Source organism: Armigeres subalbatus, unplaced genomic scaffold (genome assembly GCF_024139115.2).
Source record: "Armigeres subalbatus isolate Guangzhou_Male unplaced genomic scaffold, GZ_Asu_2 Contig1081, whole genome shotgun sequence".
NCBI lineage: Eukaryota > Metazoa > Arthropoda > Insecta > Diptera > Culicidae > Armigeres > Armigeres subalbatus.
Window position 1 is genome coordinate 81,140 of NW_026941826.1, and position 6,864 is coordinate 88,003.

Here is a 6,864-nt window from a genome sequence, read left to right on the forward strand (position 1 = left end):
CACCCGACATGGACATTAATTTACGATGTTCTGAAAACTCAGATGTAAACTGGTACATTATATGACAGATTTTGATTTAAAAAATGTATTGGAAGTAACCACTTCCTTCGATGGGACTTGAATCCACGGGTCTTGGTCGAAGGAAAGTGATTACCTTCAATACATTTTTTAGATCACAATCTTCCATATAATTTAGATATTCGCATCTGAGTTTTCAGAACATTGTAAATCGGTAACATTCTTTGATGCGTATGCTTTCGTTACTCGAATTACGGAAACGTATGTTTCATAAATAATATAATTAATTACAAAATAACAATGCTTATATAATTTTTAGCTATATAATATTGAAGAGTATCCATTATTTTCTTGGAAATGCTTAAAATCAGTGAAATCATTAGTTGGATTTCAGTTTCTACTAAAGAATAGCTACATTACACAGAATGCAATATCATAAAGAATAAAGTCTTTAAAAACTTACCCCGTTCGTCTGCTCGTCGGAGTGGAAGAAGGACACTAATGCTGCTGGTCGAAAGTAGGAACGGCGAAACAGAACATCCGAGAGATCAATACAAATAGTGTTCGACACTACAGGCCAATGCGCGGAGGAGCGCTCAACTTTAGAACACTGGAGTCGTTTCCGTGATCGCTAGGCATGCTTGTTGCCCCTAATTCCACGCGACACTCAGAGGTGCCCACAGGTTCCCGCTCACTGATAACTACGTCGCATCTCGGGCATTTCAATTTTGTCAATTTGCTACTTGCTCCTTCTGCCGAAGGTGAACCAGTCACAACGGTGCAGTAACGACTGGCACAATCCTTATGCAACGCATGGCCACAATTGCCAAAAACCACAACGCAATCTTTAGCGCCGTTGTACAGCTTGTTTCGACAGATGATACATTTGATAGATTTCACGCAGAGTCCTTTCCTAGCGAAACGGCGCTCTCGAGCTAGAATGGCGTGCAGATCTCGGCCCAGAATTTGTGACGTAGTCTCCAGTAGCACCGTTTCGTAGGCCGAATTGGACAACATGCCGATAAGAACGTGTCTGATGTCACCGAAGTTCCCTGTCTTCGTCCCGGAGGTCAGCACCAACTGGACCAGTTTAGCCAAATCGACAAACTCGCTTGCCGAATGTAGGATATTTTTCGTTATTTGCGTTAGATCAGCTCTGGAGAGAACAATTTTTAACAGTGAGAACCAGAGTTCTTGACGTTCGGCTTCTGACAGAACTGTCGAAGCTCGGGAACACAAACCGGATACCTGAAAGAAATCGAATGATGATAGCCAATGTTGATCTCACTATCCTGTTATTAATCTTACCTGCAGAGCACACATCTCGGCCGTACTTTCCGGGGCATCTTTAAGCGCTTCTACCGCAACGGCATAAGCCGCCTGGTAGTCACCCTGCTTTTCGTACAGATAAATTAAAGCCGTATTCATTCCATGGCCCTTGATAACACCAACAGCGAAATCCAGCCGATAAGAATCGTTCGACTTCAGGAACTCGATCACGTCTTCCGGTTGGTATTGACAAAGCAGTTCCAAGTACTTCTCACAGTCACGTGTTTCCAACTGGACTCCTTGCTTGTTTAACTGCCGAAGAAACTGAAACAATCTCTCCGGACTATTGTGCAGCTGTTGAAGAAACTGATTTAAATGTCTCATGAACTGATCCGTTGCGACCCGAGTCGTCTGTTCACAATTAATGTCCAGAATGGTTTGAAAATTCTTCATAAATAGTGGCAACACTTGCCTCCGTTCTTCCTCGCTGTACTGGCAGATGTAATTGAACAGCTCGCTATGGCGGAACTCATCCAACAAGTAGCAATCGAATATTTCCTCGTACCGACCAAGTTGCTCCAAAATGTATTCCGTGACTCGATAACACCGGCCGTGACGTGAAATTTCCAACAAATCTTCATTCGGAATGTGACTAAGGCAGTTGGACCGGAGCAGTTCTAGCCACGTTTGCTCCTGTTCGGAATGTTCTCTCCGAGTCATACCACCAATGGAAATTTCTTCACTCTGCCTCGTCAGATAGGTTATTACTCGTTCTAAGAGCAGTTCATTCTCTGGTAATTGGCGGGAAGCTATCTGTTGAGCAATGAAATTCAGCAAACAGCCGATCTGCGACCAACTGGCGTGCTCCGGAGTAAGTATTTCTAACAAAATATTTATAATCCGTTGCCGCTGAGATAATCCAAGTTCTCCATTGAACTCTTTCTCCTGGAATGCAAGTGAAATCACGTTCAGCGTTTCTCTGGTATCAAACTCCAGCAATGTCCTCAGATACGGATAAGGAAGCTCGGCTTCGGGGGCGTTCTTTGAATGAATCACCGTTAGGCAGCGCAGCACTTCATGCTTCACCGTGGCAATCAGCTCCGGTTCAATGTCTCCCGTTGGATAGCCTCGACCTGCGAGACAGCTGGACACATACACCAGCAAGCAATTCCCCAGATGGGAATCGTTCTCGTCGTTGATGATTGGAATTAAATCCGTCAGCGAAACCGTGTAATCACGTAGGGCTTTAGTGTTTAGGTACATCTGGGCCCGATAGAGGTTCTCCTTGCGGCAGATGGTTAGCACCTGATGCAAATCCAGGCATTGCCAGTCCAGCTTAAGAATTAGATTTTCCAGCCGAGTAAGGTCTCTTCTACGCAGAAAATAATCACAAAGCACTTGTGCAACTGAAGGAGCGATCGAGTTCAGATTATCGTTCTCGATTTGTCGGGCGATGATAGTTAAGTAGTAGTCAGTAGTGGGGAGGCGGTCGTAAAGCTCTTGCCAGAGGAGATTCCTAAAAATGAATGCAAGACAGGAGACAAATTATTAAATTGATTAATTTGAAATTGTAGCAAAAGAGTTGTTTCTACAGTATTTCTATTCCATGCAAAATCAAGCTGCTATCAAGCCACTCTGTATTATTTGATGTAACACAAAAAAGAAAAATAATCTGACCTGAAAACATGTATCTAAAAATTCCTTACTTTTCATTTATCTCTATCAGACACGCTACCATTGCTTCCAGGCACAGTTCTGGCGATTTACGAGTGGCGCTCAAATACTCATCAAACATTCGAAGGATTCGCTCCTTAGCAACGGCTAACCGACGGTGTCGCCCAGCTGCCGCTCGGTATCCGTCAACGGCCAGTTCAATTGCTTCTTCCCAGCGTTGCATCGACGTCAGGTAGGAAATTCGGTCGCTCCAAGCTCTGGCGCTGACCCCGTGTAGGCTTTTCCCTGCCAGTAGATATATTTGGCTACCCTGTGAAACAACCGTATTGTAACAAGCCGAGTCTCCGGCTAAGGCTAGAGCTGGGGAGACGTTTCCTCCGGTTGCTAAGCCTTTGAACTGCGCGGAATTGTACATCAGACCAACATTCGACACGTCAATTGTTTCCAATTCCTTGTTGGTTCGAACATCCGACAAATGGAGCATTTCCATCGTGTCCAAACAGGCAATTGTCTTCGGTCCAAGCCAGTGAAGCGCCAAAAGATTGTAACCAAGGTGGATATGGCGAAGAAAGATAAGAGATATTCGTCCACTGCAATAGCTTATCTGATGGAAATACAAATCAGCACCACGTGCAGCTGCCAACACGGGATCGATGGTTCGTGATGAATCTGCAGCTTGAATCAGTACCATCTGCCATGCAAGCAGCGGCAAACAATCTGGATAACCGGCCATTGGATGGAATTTAATGACCTTAAGTCTAGGACGGATCATCACGACAAAAAACTTGCTCAGCGTGGCCAACGCTGCCAAAGTATAATTCTTCAACGGATGTTCCTCGTCTCCCAACAATAATGGCTCTACTGTACAAACTTCTCCACGGGCTCCACTAAATAAGCAGCGAGAATCACAGCCACGGATTCCAAGCCTCCTGGTAAAGCTTAAACTCCATACAGACCCACCGGAATCCGAACAAAGTGCTAGTGCAGGTCGGTTCGTCCATTTCAGATGCAGCACACCCGTGTTTGGAGTAATTACCTCGTTAAGTGTACGAATCACGTCTCCTGTAAACGTATCTATCATCAGTATACTCCCCAGGCGAACCCGGCCAACAGACGGGTATTGTCTTCGTTGAAAGCCAAAGCTGAAACCGCTCCTTGCGAAATCCCATCTTGACAGCACCATTTCAGGGTCTGCGAACAGTCAAACGCCAAAATATGTCCATGTGATGTTCCCACGGCAATCATTTGTGAAACCGTACAGGACGTTGCCAGTCCGGCGTCTATTCTGTCCACAGCGGATGTGACCTGTGCCGTAACGCCCTGTAGTACGACGTGCCTTAGAATCGACTCCATTCGCATGTAGTCATCGTTCAACGAAGGAGTCGGTGTCGACCCCAACCCTCCACTGACCACACCCCATCTACAACTGTTCGCCCGGCCACCGATACACTGTCCAGGTCACTATCTATTTCACTGAGTACACTTTCCAACGTTGGGAGTTGGTCCACCGCAGGAATGGAATATTCCTCATCATCCAGCTGAAAGGAAATGTTGAATCAAAATTTTAGTATCAAATTTCTCCCTTATCAGTGCTCCACCCACCTCCTCAATATCCAGTTGGAGCGATTCAGCCAGCAGACTATCATTTGAGGATCCATGATCGGAATCCAGCAAAGAGTTCATCGACGGCGCTTTCAGGCTATTCATGATAAGTGGGTCGGCAAATTGTTGTCACAAAACTGACTTCAGAAAGCAGCCATGGCCTCAACTTGATTATTAAACGAAATTATTTCACAGAAAGAAAAAGCTCGTCATTAACTGCAAACGCACATATTTTGACAAATTTTTTTTCGATTATCGCCTCGTTTTTCGTATCACTTTTTATCGGTTGTTTCTTTCTCGCTGACGTTTGACCAGTGTGGTCAGATTTTTTTATCAGTGTGATTGAAAAAAAAAATCCCGCCCCATTGAAAATAGATGGAGGACCAAATCACGTGCGACACACAATAAAGCCCCAAACGCAATACAACGGAACGGCGACGGAAACAGCAAATTTGACAGAAAATATGGGCTAAAGCTCCAAACGCAATACAACGGAACGGCGACGGAAACGGAAAATTTGACAGTTAGCCCATATATTTTCTGTCAAATTTGCCGTTTCCGTCGCCGTTCCGTTGTATTGCGTTTGGGGCTTAACTGTCAAATTTTCCGTTTCCGTCGCCGTTCCGTTGTATTGCGTTTGGGGCTTAAAGCATTTTATGAGACAGATCGAAACAGCTGTTTTTTCGTTCAATCAAAGGTAATTGCCTATTTCCGGGGATTAAACCACCCGACTTGGACGTTAATTTACAATGTTATGAAAACTCATATGTGAATATGTACGTTATGTGGAAGATATTGATTTGGAAAATGTATTGAGGTAACCACTTTCCCTTCGATGGGACTCGAACCCATGACCCTACAGTACGCTAGACTGGTGCTTTAACCAACTAAGCTACGAAGGACCTCCGTCGGCCTTCGCAACCTAGTGGCTACTGAACGAGCTCGAGATTCCCAAATTGGACGCATAGTCAAATCACTCGCAATCCATTTCTCAAGCCAATACTTCCACATGTGTATTGTACACGTCCACATTAGAGGAGCGTGAGTATTTAGAATGTCTCGCGGCTATTAACATTCCCCATCAGCAACGGTACTGATCAAGTGAGGTTGTGTAAGCTATTTGCCAGTCGGTCGTCAAGCTCAGACCCGACCGCATTGCGTAGGCAAGAGCACGCAACTCAAGTTCAGTTCAATCAAAGGTAATTGCCTATTTCCGGGGATTAAACCACCCGACTTGGACGTTAATTTACAATGTTATGAAAACTCATATGTGAATTGACATTCTAAATACTCACGCTCCTCTAATGTGGACGTGTACAATACACATGTGGAAGTATTGGCTTGAGAAATGGATTGCGAGTGATTTGACTATGCGTCCAATTTGGGAATCTCGAGCTCGTTGAGTAGCCACTAGGTTGCGAAGGCCGACGGAGGTCCTTCGTAGCTTAGTTGGTTAAAGCACCAGTCTAGCGTACTGTAGGGTCATGGGTTCGAGTCCCATCGAAGGGAAAGTGGTTACCTCCAATACATTTTCCAAATCAATATCTTCCACATAACGTACATATTCACATATGAGTTTTCATAACATTGTAAATTAACGTCCAAGTCGGGTGGTTTAATCCCGGAAATAGGCAATTACCTTTGATTGAACTGAACTTGAGTTGCGTGCTCTTGCCTACGCAATGCGGTCGGGTCTGAGCTTGACGACCGACTGGCAAATAGCTTACACAACCTCACTTGATCAGTACCGTTGCTGATGAAGAATGTGTATAGCCGCCAGACATTCTAAATACTCACGCTCCTCTAATGTGGACGTGTACAATACACATGTGGAAGTATTGGCTTGAGAAATGGATTGCGAGTGATTTGACTATGCGTCCAATTTGGGAATCTCGAGCTCGTTCAGTAGCCACTAGGTTGCGAAGGCCGACGGAGGTCCTTCGTAGCTTAGTTGGTTAAAGCACCAGTCTAGCGTACTGTAGGGTCATGGGTTCGAGTCCCATCGAAGGGAAAGTGGTTACCTTCAATACATTTTCCAAATCAATATCTTCCACATAACGTACATATTCACATATGAGTTTTCATAATGTTTTTTCGTGTTTATCTACTTTGACAATTAGTGGGAGCCCGTTTGTTTGGTAATTTCGCGCCGAACATACCGATGGGTCCCATCATCAATTCTGTCTGTTTTACTTTTCGTCTACCAGGGTTTTAGAACAAAGTTTTTCAGATGATTCTTAAAATGTATCGTTAGATAATTCATGCCATTGCATTCTAAGCATGAAATGCTGAAGAAAACAC

At 44.5% G+C, this 6,864-nt stretch overlaps 1 pseudogene; it reads right to left on the reverse strand.

The window, feature by feature from the left end:
* Window positions 1-237: 237 nt before the first annotated feature.
* LOC134202198 (vacuolar protein sorting-associated protein 8 homolog) lies at window positions 238-4,866 on the reverse strand (annotated as a pseudogene).
* Window positions 4,867-6,864: the final 1,998 nt, after the last annotated feature.